The following is a 17,345-nucleotide window of genomic DNA, read 5'->3' on the forward strand; positions in this document are numbered from 1 at the left end:
TTTTTTTTTTTTTTTTTTTTTTGAGACAAAGTCTCACCAAGTATCCTTGGCTGTCCTGAGACTCACTGTGTAGACCCGGCTGGCCTTGAACTCACAGAGACCTGTTTGCCTCTGCTTCAGTCTCTGTTGGGATTATAGGCGTGGGCCACCATGCCCAGCTCCACCCTTGACTTCTGTCTACTGCCTTCTAACAGTAGACTTCCTCCTCATCTCCAAGGTGTGACAATCAAAAATGTCTCCAACTATCACCAGCATCCCCTGGGATGTGGGGCAGAGACTTGCTGCTGGTCCAGAATCTGCATCATGCTATTGCTTTCAGCCTAGTGTCTCCCAGGCAACCAGATGGTCCTTATCATGCTTCCATGCTAGCCCCCAAGCCCAACACCTGCGCCTCCCTCAGGGCTACTTGGGGTTTGCATCCTCAGCCACTCTTTCCTTCTCCTTAGAAAGCAGCTGCTTCTTTCTCAGCATCTTTTCGTCTGTCTTCTCACAGTCTGACCCCTCCTCTTACTGCTGAGCGGCCGGCCGAGGTCTGAGTCTTTGTTCCCGTTTCAGCTTCCTTGCCTTCTGCACCCACTGCAGTGTGCTTCCCTTAAGGATGAACAGTAACCTTGTATTTTATTTTCCATGTTCTGATGTTTTGACACTTGGGTCTTGCTGTCTCTGCAGATAGCATCCCTCCTAAGGCTAACAAACCCTGCAACCAAGGCTTGCATGGACATGAGTCCTTCAAGTACCAGCCAGCCATGACATGACCCACTTACTATCACCTCATTGATAAAGGTCCCACCAGAGGTCATTATTCCTTTGCGCAATAACCCTAAGAGCAGATGGGAGAATCCCAGGACCACATCCTATGCTCCACAGCCTGCAGACGTTATTCACCCTAGCCTGCTCACCAGCCTTGACCATCACCTTCTTACAGAAACCACACTAAAGGCTCTTGCCAATCTATTCCTCTTACTGTGTCTCCCGGCTTACCCAGTCTTTTCTGTGTGCCCACATGGTCTGGCATGTATGCCCTCTCCCCATGAGAAATATTACCATGAAAAGCTAAACAGCATGAGACCCTGTCCTGTTCAGTCCTGCAGCTCATAGAATGCCTTGCCCCAGAACTTGGTGAACTAAGTTAGGACTTCAACGATGAGACGCTCAGCTGGGGATTCTGCACGCCTGATCACACACCTTCATTACACCCATTTAAGACACTGTGTTGTCATAATCCCTAGGGCAGGGCATCACTCCCAGGGAGTCTGAAGGTATTCGGCTTGAGAAGGAAGAACACAAACTGATGAGAAGTTTGCTTTCGTTTTATGATATTTTGCCTCAAATTTTATTAAAATAAATTAATACTTGCTTAGTTAAGGGAAAAAAAACATGATGACCGGACGAAAAATTGCTTAAAATAATTCACAAAGTGAATTTATAAGACCACAGATGCTTAGCCTACCTAAATCAACAACCACGACAACCACAGCCTCCTCCGAGAAAGTACTTTGCGTACCAGAAAGCCTCAAAACCGAGCCCAAATATCAGCAATGGCAAGTGTCCGTTTGATCTTTCTACAATAGTCTCAGCTAAAATGTTGACGCAGTTTGGTTCACTTGAAAGTTTTACAATTTAGGAAGTGTTTGCTGCCACAGCTGTGATGTCCTCTAGCAGAGTACATGGTGACTAAGACAAGAAAGCGAGATGGCATGTTAGCAAGACACAACAAAACCACGTGCGGTTGGATCCGTTCTGCTGAAAGCAACTAGGAAGCACACCGAATGGAATTTCTGCTCAGCCTCTGCATCAGAATCCAGTTATTTTAAAATATGTATTTATTTATGAGACAGAGTCTCTCACAGTCTAGGCTAGCCTTGAACTCATAACCTAGGTTATCTTGAATTCCTTATCCTCCCACTTCTACCTCTTGAGTTTGGGTAGAAGTGTGTGTTCTTCTGTAGTTCCTCTGTATACCCGGTTTCTGTAGTACTAGTGACAGAACCCAGGGTTCACGCTTGTTAGCAAATACTCTGCCCACTAAACGACAATCCCAGACTGCAGGTTCTTAAATTTTGTGTTAACTGTTGTCCCCCTCCCTCCCCCCCCCGCAGACAAGTCACACGTTAGTGGGGCACAGTGTGCTGTTGTATGTGAACATCAGGCGCCATTCTTTATACTCAAGGTCATGCCCAGTGTCTATCCCTGTTAGAATTTCCCACATTTACAGTTCCTCACCGGAGAGTTGGGCTAGGAAAACGAACTTTCAGGTGCTGACAGCTTTAATTAAGAGTCTGGACCTAACTTAAACAGTTGATTAATCTTGAGAGTAGAAGATTAAACTGAAGAGCCATTCCTGAATTTGTAGATGCTTTACCTTGTTGGGAGGGTACTGAGTGCCTTTTTCCAATTCCTACATGAAACCCACTGAGCTCCTACCTGCTGGCTCCCAGGGGTACACTAACATATGGTCCTATGAGCATATGCTAGGGAAAGCGGTGAGGGAAGGGACAATTTGGAATTAGTCACGTGAGCAGACCTGGGGTTCCTACTGAGGGTCAAGCAAGGGTTTTGATTTAAGGACGCCCTTTCCTCTGTATACCTGACACCACTGTCGTTATTTTCAGCAGCAGCACAGGGATATTAAAACACTAATAAAGTTATTACCCTTCAGCATCCATCCCCAGAACATCTTATCCCAAAGAGAAACTACAGTCAATAAGCAATCCTCATCGTTCCCATAGCTTTGATTCCACGGTCTGTCTTTAACAGTTTTATGGATCTGTCTATTCTAGATAGTTCAGCTGGGTAGAATCACACAACATCTGGCTTCTTTGACTTCATGTCATGTCTTCAAAGTTTATCCACCTACCAGTGTGCCATGGAGACCTGGCATTTGATGATGGAGGTATGGGAGGCAGGACAACACAAAGATGCTTGGTATAGGGGGCAGTCCCACCTTCCATGTTGATGTCCTGAGCTAAGCACCTGTGGTTTGAACAGGAGCAGAGGTCCTACCTGCTGACCCATATATGATGGCTCAGGGACACTATTACCCAGAACTTTTTGAATTAGTTGCCAAAAATTAACTGCCTGTCTCTGTCTTCTGAAAGGTTGGATATCCTTGCCCACATGAGCAAGGGACCCCCAACTGATTGATTCAGGACGAGTCCTGAATGAAAAGTTAGCAAACAATGACTCTGAGTGGGAGGAGGTTCATATGTGCTTGCCTGGAGCTTTTGTAGTTTGGTTTGGGGTGGTATGTTAGGGTTTCTATTGCTGTCAGTAGACACCATGACCGTGGCAACTCTTATAAAGGAAACATTTCATTGAAGTGCTGGCTTACAGTTTCAGAGGTTTATTTAGTTCATCATCATGGAGGGGAGCATGGCAGGAGTAAGGCATGTGTTGCAGAAGGAGCTGATACATGTTGATATGCAGAAAACGGGAAGCAGACTGTCTCACTGGGCATGGCTTAAGCATATATGAGACCTAAAACCCGCCTCCACAGCGACCACATCCTCCAATGGGACCACATTTACTCTAATAAGGTCACAACTCCTAATAGTGCCACCCCCTTTGGGGGCCATTTTCGTTCAAACCACCACCAATGGTCACATCAAGAAGAATGCCTCCATCGGGATATGGCTTGGACCAGGGAAGACTTTGCTCTAAGTATCCCATCCCAGTAATCCTGGCCCAAGGCATCTTCAGTGATCACTGTTGGAGAATCCTTGATGAAGGGTGTGCACCTGTCTGCAAGCTAGACTACAGTGATGTAACTGCTGGTTTCATCAGGAGACAAGAAGTTCAAGGTCATCCTTCCCAAACTCTAAGATGTGGAAGCTCTCACGTCCTTGCCCTTCACTGCCTTAAAAGTGGAACTGAGGAGATGGCTCAGTGGGTAAAACTCTTGGTACACAGCCATAAGGATCCGAGTTCTGATCCCCAAAACATATATATAGAGCCAGATGCAGTACTGCATGTCTGTAATAATCCCAGGGCTTCTACTGAGAGACAAGAGGTAGAGATTGGAGGAAGTCCAGGAGCATGTCAGCAGGCTAGCCCAGCATGGGGAGTGGTGAACAAGGGACTCGATCTCAAACAACTGGAAGACAAGGACCAACACCTGGGATGGCCCTTTGATCTTCACAGGTGTCCTAGGGTACAGGAGTGGCCAGACCCACCTTATAGTTGGCTTTTCCAATCACATTCCAAGTCACCTCCAAGGTTTTGTAGCCTCTGGGGTATGAGTCAGTTAAGATTTCCTTTAAAGAATCAGACAGTTAAGTATTTTAGGCTTTATGAGCTAAGAGGAAAAAAATTAAAGATATGCACACCCTTCAGAAATAAGAGAGAAAAATTTTCCACAAATGTTTTATTGATGACATTAAAAAATATAATAATTCAGTAGAATCTTTTTTTACTCAAACGTTCCATCAGTCTGCTGATGAGAAGAACGTGATTCTCCTGGGGGGTGGGGCAGGATGGATAAGATTTTGCTTAATTAAAAGTTACTGCTCCTGCCATTGTTAGGGGTAGGAGGCCTCGTTCTCCTACGCTCTTTCCATGATCCTCTGAGATCCTTCGTCTTTCCCCTGTGAACTCCTGTCACCTTAATCTTTCTGCTGGAACTTAGGCTCTGCCCTTCCAGTAATTTTCTGATGGGGGGAACCATAGATGGGAGATTCTTCTCCATCCTGCTGGTCCAATTGGATGGTTTCTCTCCATCCACCCGGTCCCTGCAGCCGCTTATAAAATAATCACTCTGCGGCTTAATATCAGTTACAATTGTTTGGCCAATGCCTTAGGCTTCTTACTGGCTAGCTCTCTCTTACAAATCAACCCATTTCTATTAATCTATGTATCACCACGTGGCTGTGGCTTACTAGTAATACCCTGGCAAGTTACTCCTTTGGGGGCTTCATGGCATCTCTCTGACTCTGCCTTCTCTCTTTTCCAATCTTTGTTTCGATTTCCCGCCTAGGTATATTCTGCCTGGCCATTGACTGTGTCAGCTTTATTCATTAACTAGTAATAGAAACACATAGTCACAGTATACAGAAGGACAAGGACATCCCACACCAGGAAACAAGCTAGAAGAGCAAGCTCTGAGGTGAAATTCCAAGTGTCTGATTTCTCCATGAACTAGTCATTAGCAGTTTGATCTTAGATCATCCCTTGACCTATCTAGAAGCTTCTAGGTGCTTGTATGCCTATAGATTAATAGTATCTGGTTGGTATGATTGTTGAAAAGGTTACGTGATCTAATGCAATGATCCCCTAAACGCAGAGCACACTGCAAACCATTGAACATGAATGTCGTTCTTTTGACTCTTTTCCATCCTCGACCTAAGGACCATGTGGTGGTTTGGATAAGAAGGGCCCCATAGCCTTGTCTATTTGAATACTTAGTCATCATGGAGTGGCACTACTTTAGAAGGATCAGGAAATGTGGCCTTGTTGGAAGAAGTATGTTGCTCCACCCTTGACTTCTGTCTACTGCCTTCTAACAGTAGACTTCCTCCTCATCTCCAAGGTGTGACAATCAAAAATGTCTCCAACTATCACCAGCATCCCCTGGGATGTGGGGCAGAGACTTGCTGCTGGTCCAGAATCTGCATCATGCTATTGCTTTCAGCCTAGTGTCTCCCAGGCAACCAGATGGTCCTTATCATGCTTCCATGCTAGCCCACAAGCCCAACACCTGCGCCTCCCTCAGGGCTACTTGGGGTTTGCATCCTCAGCCACTCTTTCCTTCTCCTTAGAAAGCAGCTCCTTATAGTCTCGGAGACATCATTGCCACATTTCCCCCTGAGGACTTCCTTATGCTTGTATGTGGCGTTCATGGGTCTAACATAGATCGTGAACTCCAGCAAGGTCGGCTCATTACCAGTGTGGAACCATCACGATCGTGATCATGCTGGAATCGATCGGTGGTCATTTCAGGAGGTGGAGTGGCAGCGTGAGACATTCTTCCCAACCGCTTCAGCTTCACAGGAGGCGACATATTTCATCCTTGGCGTTGCCCATGTAGACTGGCAGTTTCTCTCGCGGTTGGTTCTCAGGTCGGGAATAACAGTTTTACAATGTGCTCGCCAGTATTTGAGGCTCCTTTTCTATACATCGAGCCTTTTTTTTTTTTTTAAAGATTTATTTATTTATTATGTAGACAACATTCTACCTCAAGGTGTGCCTGCACACCAGAGCAGGGTGCCAGATCTCAGTACAGATGGTTGTGAGCCACCACGTGGTTGCTGGGAATTGAACTCAGGACCTTTGAAAGAGTAGCCAGTGCTCTTAACCTCTGAGCCATCTCTCCAGCCCCTCGAGCCTTATTTTTTTTAGCGGACTACTTAAACCCCATAGACAGGGAGGCTCCACAGGACACACAAAGGCTGGAATGTGTGTAGGTATCAAATTGACAGTGTTACTTCTGTAATAGTTGAGGTCTCCGGTACTGGGCTTTCAAGAGTGTGGTTGAAGCCGAAGGTTAACTCAGCTAACGAGGCTGGCTGTCTTCTGTGCCCTTGAGCTCTCCTTCCCCGCTTCTCCACATTCCCCATGCCATCCCGTCTTCTATTTTAAATACTAGCTTGATTTGATTTATACATTCGCTTTGATTTCAGCCAACTTTTTTTTCCCCTTGTCAATCAGTTTCCCTTGCTGTACAAAAAGGTACCAGCTCACTCCTTGCTCTCCCCTCTGCTTCAGTTCAGAAAACATCCCTGGGAACCCAGAGCTTTGATTATGCTCCAGCCAATTTCCCCAGACTTTATATAAAAAGTACTTCTAGGCATCTGCACATCAAAATGCAAGTAAACAAGCCTCTTGGATGCCAGCATGCCACGCCAGGCTTATTCCGGGTCTTTCCTCTTTCTTACCTCTAGCCAGGGGCAGACAGTATGATTTATTACCCCAGCCAGAGTGATTCCAGAGCAAATGGAGGTACAGACCGGAGAAGATGCATAAACTGGGGTTACCAATTCATGTGGGACTCGACCTCCAAATTGTTAAAGGAGACAGACTTTATACACGGCTAACTAAAAGAGTGCTATACCCTACAGTCCCTGCGGTTCCAAGACCCAGATAACAGCACTTAAAACTCAAAGGTGGAGGCATCTGTATTAATAAATGAGCTGTAACTGGTGAAGAGTGGGAAAGGCTTATAAAAACATTCTATTTTTACTTACATGTATGCGTGTGCTAGTATGCACATCGGCATGCCTGTGGGTGTTCACTCAGGCCAGAAGAGGGCACTGGATCCCCAGGAACTGCAGTGACAGGCTATGGGTGACCTACTGTGAGTGCTGGGAACCAAACTCTGGTCCTCTCTGAGAGCCAGAAATGCTCTTTAAGTAGCGGGCCATCCCTCTAGCCCCAGTGGCTTTTAAATGGAAGGGTATTATTGTGGTTTGACTAAGAAGTGTCTTCCTTGGGTTCGTGTGTTCTATCCTGTGGTCCCCAAAAGGTGACACTGTTAGTGAAGGTATGTGGAACCTTTGGGAGGTGTAGCCTAAGGAGAGGAAGTGTGTCATTGGGAGCGGGGGTCTTGAGGTTGTATAGTCTGCTTGCTGTTTGGTGACAGGGAAGGCAATGTGACCAGATGCCTTCTGCTCCTGCTTCCAAGCCTTCCCCACCATGAAAGGCTGTATCACTTTTACTGTGAGCCAAAATAAACCCTGCCCTCCTCAAGTTGCTCTGGTCGTATATTTAGTCACAGCAGCAAGAGCAACCAACACGGTGTTCATGGCTACAAAGCCTTTTCTGAGTTCATGCATCCTTATTCCCTACAAGTCAGCCCCCGTCCCCCCCGCCTTCCTGTTCTAGTCTATTTGCAGCAAGGTGCTCTCCACTCAGTTCCCAGTGCCCCCACCATAGACCATAGCCAAACATATGTCTGGGGTCCTGCCTATGCCAGTATTTTCATAGGAAGCACACTTCCTGCATATCCAGTGTGTTCTAGGAATGAAGAGATGAGCCAAAACAGTTGCAGGCACCCCTCTTCTACAGAGAAGGCTCAGCTTCCTAGATCAGGGCTTGGGGTGGAAGGATGGAGAACTCAGATGTCCTCCCATGTTCTTCTACCTGCACCTACCGGGCATGCTCTGGTCTAGGGCTTCGCGTTAGCTGTGCCTTCACCCTGGGATGTTTGCTCCGGGGAGATCCCCATGGGCCACTTCCCTGCCTTGAAATCTGTGTGCAAATGTCATCTGTGTAGCAAGGCCTTTCCTGACCACCGTTTAAAACAGCATGGACTTTCTTTGTGCCCCCAATGTGCTTCTCCTTACTCCCCATCACCGCACCCGCTTATTAAAGGCACTGTCTCCCTCTACAGTGGTAGCCCCATGATGGGAGCATGTCTGCCTAATATTGCCACCCCCAGTGGTGTTGGGTACATCGCCTCCAGGGTTCAATTAATATTCCTTAATGGAAGAACTCAGCCTCCCACCTTTCTCGTGTTACAACAGAGGAACCAGCTGTCTCCTTATCCAAAGCCAGTGATCTATCTCTGTTCTGAATCGCATCCCTTCTGCCTTGAGGCTCTCTAGCCACCGTACCTTCCGTCCTCCGTGAACTCAACAATTCCCACTAGCTGCATAATTTGATATGTATCCCAGGGCTCTTGTAAGTCAGGCTAAGTTCCACAAATCTTACCTTACCTCACCGTTGCCTGCCTATAGCCCTTGAGGGAGGAACAGACGTTCATTCACACAGAAGAGGATTCCATGCCCAGGCACAGGGAACATGAGAATAGCACCAGAGCGACATAGTAAGTGAGGACCTCAGGATTTGAACCTAGAAAACTGGTCAAAGATCTCAGCTCTGAATTACAATCCAGGCTCACCACACCCTTCCGTTCTCATCTCAATATCACTTAATCTTGCCTTAAATTTAAAGGGCCCTTCATCCCCTAATTCTCCTCAGCCAATTCTATATTTCTTCCTATCACTTTGCGAAGATTTGCAAAGTCTCCTCTCTATTAGCCGTCTCTTCCTTTCCACCCTGTTCTCTATTTGTCTCCCTCGAATCTCTCGTACTTCTAGTCAAAGAATTCTTATTTTTTTAAATATTTATTTATTATGTATACAATATTCTGTCTGTATGTAGGCCAGAAGAGGGCACCAGACCTCATTACAGATGGTTGTGAGCCACCATGTGGTTGCCAGGAATTGAACTCAGGACCTTTGGAAGAGCAGACAATGCTCTTAACCACTGAGCCATCTCTCCAGCCCTCAAACAGTTCTTGTAGGATTACCTAGCAACAGAATTTCTCAGTCCATATCTGTCTTGGTGTGCATTTTATTGCTATAATAAATGCCATGATCAAAGGGAACTTGGGGAGGAAAGTGATTACTTCACTCACAGTTTATAGTCCACCATGAAGGAAGCCAGGGCAGAAACCTGGAGGCAGGAACTGAAGTAGAACCTACGGAGGAATGCTGCTTGCTGGCTTGCTCTTCATGGCTTACTCTGCCTGCTTTCCTATACAACCCAGGACCAGCTTCCCAGCGGTGGCACCACCCACAGTGGGCGGGGCTCTTCCACATCAACCATTAATCAAGAAAATACCCCTGCAGACTTGCCCACAGACACTGCTTGGGACATTTCAGTTGAGGCTTCTCTTCCCACGTGACTCTGGCTAGTGACAAGTTGACAAAAACTGACTACTGTGCCATCTTACTCCACCTCCAGCAGGACTTGTCAGCGGTAGCTGCTTCTCTCTTCCAGGATAGAATTTTGGGGGTTTCCTGGGTGCAATTCTTACTCTCTGCCTGGCTCACTGGGTAGCCCTGAACAGACCCTCCCTCTCCTAAAAGACACATGAAAAACGCCATCCATGGGCACACCCTGGAGGAAGCTTGCTATTAGGAAGAGACATGAAACATTATTGCAAGGAAAGGGGTCCTTTAGAGTTCACAGGACATCTTTATCAGTCCTTCTGGCTCAGGGATGCAGTATTCTAAATTCTTTTCTTTTTAATGCCTTACGGTTCTATCTGCAGTGGCATAAAATCCCTCCTTGACACTTTCTGGTGCCCACACCAGGCAGATGGTGTCCACATTCTTGAATTCAGTTTTTCTTTATATTCACACCCTAGCAGATTTTGCTTAGGATTACCCGTCGTTTTCCACAAAATTTGGATTTACATTTCCAAACACAAACATTGTTAAAAGAGTGTGTAGGTAGGCATAGTCTTCCCTTCAGAGAGTCTCCTTCCCACTACCAAAGTTCCCTCCCCAAAAGCCATGTCTTCACTATCCTAGTGATAGTTCTTGTCCCATTGGCCATGTGGACAAAACGCTGCCTAGAAGGACATGAAGATCCCCAGAGTCATTAAAAATGATCATGGCTTCGTATGTGAAATCTTACCCCATGCCAGACACAGTACCAGAAATATGGTATGTTCACTTCCTTATTTCTCACCGTTTTAGAGATAGGATGTCCAAAGCTCCAAAAAGCTTCAGGATTTGCCCAGCATCACCCAGTGAATAACCCCAGAATAAGAAGTTTCAGGACATTATCCACATGCAGCCAGATTCCATGCATCTGTGAAAAGGGTTTTTTTTTTTTTTTTTTTTTTTTTTACCTCCCTTTCGTTGGCTGCGGGTAAGGATTGAGTGCAGTCCCAGGGATGCTAGTGAATTTAGCAGAAGCAAAGGTTATTCTACAAACCACAGTGGGAGAGCTAAGCAGACGGTTCAGGAAAATATTCGAGTTAGGCTTCCTACTTGCCTTACGCTGATCGGTAAGTGTGGTCCAGTCATTGCAGGCTACGCTCGGAAACGGTTTGCTAGGAAAACACACTCAGTCTATGACCCAGTTGTTTTGCATCCATTATTGATGGCCCTTCCACTGCTTTAACCTTGGCTGTCATTCCCCTCTCTTTTATTGTAGAAGAAGCGTACTACTGCAGAACCCTAACCGGAAAGTTGACAGCCCTGGAAACTCATTTCATTCATGTCGTAGGGTGTGGATAAATCCATGCTCTTTAAAGAGAGGAGCAGAATGCCCGTCTGATGCGCCACACTTTGCTCTTGAACCTGCCGGGCGGCTACTTGAAAGGCCTCCATGTTCAACCAGGCTTTCTTCTTCTTTTGTTCCTTTCTTGATGGCCTTGCATTCAGACGCGGCAGTGTTCCTATTAACGTCAGCTGCTGCCTTTTCATGACAGAATTTCTAGAGGACAACCCGGACAGGGAAGACTTTGAAGGTGCTTTTCTTCTGGGGGCTTTGATGTGTCTCCTTGTGACTCTGCCTGGTCCTAGGACAATGGCCATTCCCTCTTCCACAGCAGCAATGCTGGTCAACACTCAGGAAGTCTTACTGTTAGCTGGAATGAGGTAGAATGGGACCACTGGATAGGGAGGGGCTGGGAGCTCTAGTTTCCCACAGCTTCTGCTCTTACAGCTGAATCTTTCTTGGTCTTGATATGCTTTTTCTAAGTCAGGTCTTACAGGGTTCAGATAGAAACCCCTGTGAGTGTTTGTTGCAGTGTTATCGAAGGTGATAGCCAACTGTCCTTCAGAACAGAATAAACCAGATATTATTGCTTGCTGAGCTTAAGAAGTCTCTGTTTTTCCCATAGTGCAATCCATTAGGGTCCCATTAGAAGCCATGGAGGAAGGACAAGATGGTTAGCCACAGAAGGATCAAGCTTTCTAATGTTCTATGGCCTCCTCAGATGTGAAGCTGGGCTCTATCCAGAGGGAAGGGTTGCTGGAGATCATTTTTGTGCATTTTTCTTTCCTTCATGTGGGAGACACAGCTGAATGTCACATACCCATAGTTCATGGGACTGTGCAGGACAGAACCCTTGCGTAGAGAGGCCTGATCCCACCTTGAGTAGGCATAGACCGGGCACAAGCCCAGTGTAATAACTGGTGTTGTCAACTCAGCTGAAGCTAGAATGACCTGGGTGAAAGGTGTTTGGTTGTACGGGTTATCTTTGATTAATCCAAGTGGGAAGACCTGCCCACCGTGAGAGGTGTCATTCCCTGACTGGCATTCTGGATTGTCTAAATGGAGAAAGGGAACTGAGTGGAAGCTTGCATTCATTGATCGCCTTTGATTACTAGGGCACTGTGATGAGCTGTCTGAATCTCCTGTGGCCGTGAATTCCTAGTCATGGGAGATGGTAGAGGGTAACTTTAACTGTGAGCCAAAGCAAGCTCCTCCATAAAGTTCCTCTTGTCAAGAGAATTTAACCATGGCAATGGGGGAAAGAAAGGAAGACACCAAGTATCTGCATTGCCCACAAACCAAGTGAGACTCTAAAACATCCCAGAGACCAGCCTCAGCTGTGGCAATACTTTTTCTGCTTTTTCCAGAAACTTCTTTTTTCCCATTTGCTTCCAGTCTTGCCTGAGTATTAGGGATATTAGCGTGGCCCATGCACTAACCCCCCAACTTCCTCTGTCTTCCTCTAAGTTGCCCGATTCACCCTGCAATTTCAATCCTACTTTCAGACTCACTGATCATCATGGCTGCTTCCTACACAGGCCTTACATCTGATAGACTATCCCCTAGATCTCTCCCGCAGGGAAGGACAACCCTGCCTGGTTCATTCAAAGTCAGGGCTGCATCCCCAACTCCCCCATCTCTCCCCATGATGCCTCCCCTTCCAAGTTCCATCACCTTTGGGTTTCAGCTCACCCCTCAAAATGAGAGGAGCTGCTGGTGCCTCCATCATTGTGATAGACATCTCTCCCAGGCCCACAGTCTGCCAGGTCTTCCCGGGAGGGCGTGGTTTCTACGATGCAGAGCTCAGCTGCTTCTCTGCCCCTTGTAAACTCAGGATTCCTTCATGGGCACCACCAGCTTTTGACATCAGGTTCAGATTTCTGAGTGAAAGATCCTTTCTGAGCTGCCCTCTGCCCCAGTCTTCTGTTTTTCATTCCGTCTAACTCTGTCGGGCAATGCAAGGGTGTCCTGGAGTGTGGGAGCTGGATCGCATGGTTGTACCTTTGAATATCAAGTTCTCTCCAAGAAATGCCTTATTCTGTGTGTGTGTACTGAATTTAACATTTATAAATGGCCAGAGTCAGATCATAACTGGTTTAAATACTCATTTGGAGACTTGTATTATGCCGAACATTTTTCTTTTCTTCCCTCCCTCCCTCCCTCCCTCCCTCNTCTCTCTCTCTCTCTCTCTCTCTCTCTCTCTCTCTCTCTCTCTCTCTCTTTCTCTCTTTCTTTCTTTCTTTCTTTCTTTGAAATAGGGTCTCTTGTAGCCCAAGTTGGTTATAAACTCTATGTAGCAGGGGATGACTTTAAATTCCTAGCCCTCTTGCCTCTACTTTTTGAGGACTTCATTCCAGGTGTGTGGACATTACACTTCACACCTGGTTTTCTGAGGTGATAGGAATGGACTAAGTATTTTGAGCATAACTTATTTTGAGATAGTGCCCTCTACCCCATCTAACATTAAAGCTTTGAAAATTCAGAGACCGATCTTTAAAACAGAACAGACTAGTCAGAGACTCATCTGGCTTCTTTTGAGCCTTCTGGGAATCTGGCAGTGGTGGCCTCTGGTTGGTAGATCTCTGTGGTGTTTGCTAATAAAGTCAACAACTAGGAGGGAGCTCAGCCTTGAGGGCTTCTGGGGTATGACCACTCGTCTGCTGCTCCCACCAGCGTTCTTCAGGGTCTCCAAGGCTCTGGGAGGTACTGGGCTTGAAGAAGACTTCTCTATCCTAGGGTCCTCCTGACCACGTCCTTACTGCCTTATGGGAAGTCACGGGCACACTCTGTGTAGAAAGCAGGAACTCCAGCCATGTTGGTTTAGAGATCAGAACATGGCTTTCTGCAAGAAAGGTCACTGTAGCTCACAGCAGGTAGGGGTCACGTGGGAACAGCTCCGAGAGGACAGGAGCCTCCAAGGCTATGACCAGGTGGATGCTAATATCATGTATCTGAGAGAGGGCTGGAGGAAGACTTCACTTTGACAGTAAAGGAGAGCCAAAACAAAACAAAGAAATAAAACACTACAAAAAAAAAAAAAAAAAAGCCACACAGCCCAAGCCATTGTGATGGATGGGCTTCTGTTATAAATTCTCCTCTAAGGTCAGTGTTCCCATTGCTTCCATTTCACAGAGAGAAGTTGTGTCGTATTTATCCTGACTAGGTTTTGCTGTTAATTTGACACAGCCCAGAGTCATCTGAAGGCGTTTCAGTTGAGGGATTGCCCAGGGCAGCCTGGCCTGTGATCATGGCTCTGAGAAACTATCTTGGATGAGGACTGACATGGGAGGCCCAGTTCAGCTAACTTTCTCACATAACCCAGACCCACCTGCTAGGGTGGGCGTTGCCCACAATGAGCTATGGTTCCCTGAGTACCCGCCCTGACTTCCTTCAGTGATGGGCTGCCCCCTGCAAATGTGAGCTAAGTAGACCCTCACCTTCCGAAGCTGCTTTCAGTAAGAGTGTTTTATCACGGCAAAACAAAAGCCAACTCAGAAGATATCCAGTTATTGACAGCCAAGGAGAGAGCAAGAGGCAGGATTTGAACCGGGCTCTCTAAAAGACTCTCTTAACGGTCAGAGCCTGAACTAAGTTAAAGCTGAGAGTCAGTCTAAGAGCACACGGAAGAGGTATCAGAGGGCGAGACGAGGCAGTCAGTGTTCCTGCTCACTGTACTCCAGACAGATGCCAAAGCTCATTAAGTAGAGCAAGAGGAGTGAAAAGCCGTGTTGGGAAGGAGGTGGCATGCACTGGAGTGGGCTGATCCTCTGACCCGACTCCCGTGTCTCTTCGTGGACTTCTGGCCCTTCGCTTTGGATGCTTCCAGCAGCTTCCGGAAGGAAGTTCAGGCTGGAAGGTTGTTTTCTGTTTTACACAGCCACCCTGAGAGTGACCAAGATGTAGCAAACAGTTACACACACACATACACACACACACACACACACACAAAGAGAGAGAGAGAGAGAAAGAGAGAGAGAGAGAGAGAGAGAGAGAGAGAGAGAGAGAGAGAGAGAGTCAAGCAAACATCCTGGCCTTAGGCATGGAGGTGTAATGACCTACCCATGCCTTGGGTGCTACTGAGAACACACATAAGAAGCAGGAATGGAGGAGTCCTCAGTGAAGTGTGTGTTTAGAGTGGACTGGGAAGGGCTGTTTTCTAGAGGTCTAGGGGAGCCAGACTCCAAATGCACCCTGGGAAAGACTCACAGAAAAGGAATCTCTCAGGTGATTGACTAAAAGCCCAGCCCAGCCTTGTGGCTCGGTGTGTTCCAGTCCTCCCTTCTGTAGATGGTGTTTCTGTGCTCCCCCACCCCCAGCACGAGCTCACTGGATCGACCCTCCCTGTCCTCTCTCCCTCCCTGCTGTTTAGCTCCACTTCATTCCAAGGTTGTGGCTCTGTCACAGGACCTCTTGTGCTTTCTTTCTCTTTTCTCACGACCTTATTTTTAAACTGTGAAAACAATGTATCTGTGTGTATATGTGTGTGTGTGCATGCATGCATGTGCGTGTGTGTGTATTGCGTGTGTGCATGTGTGTGTATATGTGTGCATGTATGTGCATGTGTATATGTGTGCATGCATGTGTGTGCATGCTAACTGTCTTCCCAGGTCCCAGGGTTCTCCCTCCTCCCTCCTGCCTCCCATTGCACAGTAGAAGTGCTGGGCCTGCAGCCTCCTGTTGCCAAACTTCCTGTGCTGCTCTGGTTTCCTTCTGTTGCTGTGACAAGCACCACGACCAAGGACAACATAGAGAAGGAAAGGGTTTATTTGGATTACACTTCTGGGACACAGTCCGTCACTGAGGGAAGTCAGGGCAGGAACTTGAAGTAGAAACATGGAGGGATGCTACTTGCTGGTTAACTCTGTGGCTAATGCTTAGTTAGCTATTCTTTTTTTTTTTTTCTAACACAGCCTGGGATCACCTGCTCAAGGAATGAAGTGAGTGACAGGGGCCTGGTCCTTCTATATTAATAACAATTAACATTAACATTCCCTGACCCCCGACATGCTCACAAGTCAACTTGATCTAAAAGTTATTCCTTGGTCAAGGCTTTCCTCTCAGATCAAGACTTTCCAGTCAGATGACCCTAGGCTGTGTCAAGTTGACAGCTGAATCTAAGTAGACATATGAGTTCTGAGGATTTGAACTCAGGTCCTTACACTTGCCTGGCAAGGCTTCTTCCACTGAGCCATCTCCTCAGCCTGGCTTCTCGGGAAATCCACTATATATATATATTTGTAGACTGTTTCCCTTCTTCTGTTTCCTGATCTTTTCTTCCTTTTCAAACCTCTGGCAAGGCCAGCCTGCTGTCTGTAGAATCTCATTCCACCTGACCACTCTAGCCAAAGCAGTCTCTCAAAGTCACCACGCTCGATGATGACCCAATCCGAGGGCCCTGGGCACCCTCATCTTTAAAGGGTGCACGTACTGGCAGCATGCCTCCCTTGCTCTCGATTGTCCTGTCCTCCCTCACTGGCTACTCTGCCCTTTGATCTCTGCCACCTGGCTTCTGCTCTGACTCTCCAAGTGAGGCCACAGACCAAGGCTTATTTCTGGAGCCTTTGCTACGATAGAGGTTCATCTACACTTTAGTCTCAGCCCCAATTGCTCTCTAAAATGCAAACCAATCAGCTCCTGGTTCTTACCACTTAGGGGACTCTGGACAAGTCCTTCACATCTTATAATTGTTGCAATAATAATAATAATAACAATAACAATAACAATAATAATAATAATAATGCGGCCTCCTATGTCCCTCTTTGCTCTAATAGCTGGTGAACTGTTTTTTTCTTTTCTGGCTATTTCTCAGGTGCCATTGCCCTTTGTTCTGGTTCACCCATGTTCATGACCCCACAGATGGATGCCTCTGTTGAAAATAATCAGGTGTGAAACCAAAGACCAAACCCACCCAAGAGTCACACAGAACAGCTTCCTTTCTCCATGCCCCAATATTTGGATTATTCCCTAACTCTTCCTGTCTTTGCATGGACATCACCCCAGGTAGACCCTTCATGCTGTGGCTCCCATTGGTAGTGTGGGTGGTCCTCTCAGCGCCCTTACTCTCCGTGCCCCCTAGTAAACAGCTCCTTGTTGGCATAGTCTTTTTTCAAAGCACTCAGGGGTCCACGGTGGTTCCTTTTTCTTTAAGAATCCTTTGAAGCATATGGACCCTGTGCCTGTCATCTGAAGGGGTTCACAGAGCCCCTAAGACTCACTATAGATTCTCTCGGGCTTCTGACTCCTCAACTTACGTCAGAGACTTCTAACTTCCTCCAAATCAAATCATCCTTTAAGATTTTATTTATTTATTTTCGCACAGGAGCACTCACCACCAAGGTCAGGGGTTGCAGCTAGGCTGATGGAAGGCCACAAACACAGGCCCTATGCAATGATGA

At 46.8% G+C, this 17,345-nt stretch overlaps 1 protein-coding gene and 1 non-coding gene across 2 annotated transcripts in view; both read right to left on the reverse strand.

The window, feature by feature from the left end:
- The window catches only part of St8sia2 (ST8 alpha-N-acetyl-neuraminide alpha-2,8-sialyltransferase 2), a 65,991-nt gene that overhangs the window by 33,050 nt on the left and 15,596 nt on the right, over positions 1 to 17,345 (reverse strand). The gene's annotated exons all lie outside the window — the stretch shown is intronic.
- On the reverse strand, positions 10,877 to 11,019 carry LOC126505965 (small nucleolar RNA U109). Its single transcript, XR_007593042.1, has one exon. It is a non-coding gene; the product is annotated as a small nucleolar RNA U109 (small nucleolar RNA).

Source organism: Alexandromys fortis, unplaced genomic scaffold (genome assembly GCF_014885135.2).
Source record: "Alexandromys fortis isolate MF-2015 unplaced genomic scaffold, M_Fortis_MF-2015_v1.1 scaffold_67, whole genome shotgun sequence".
Taxonomy (NCBI): domain Eukaryota; kingdom Metazoa; phylum Chordata; class Mammalia; order Rodentia; family Cricetidae; genus Alexandromys; species Alexandromys fortis.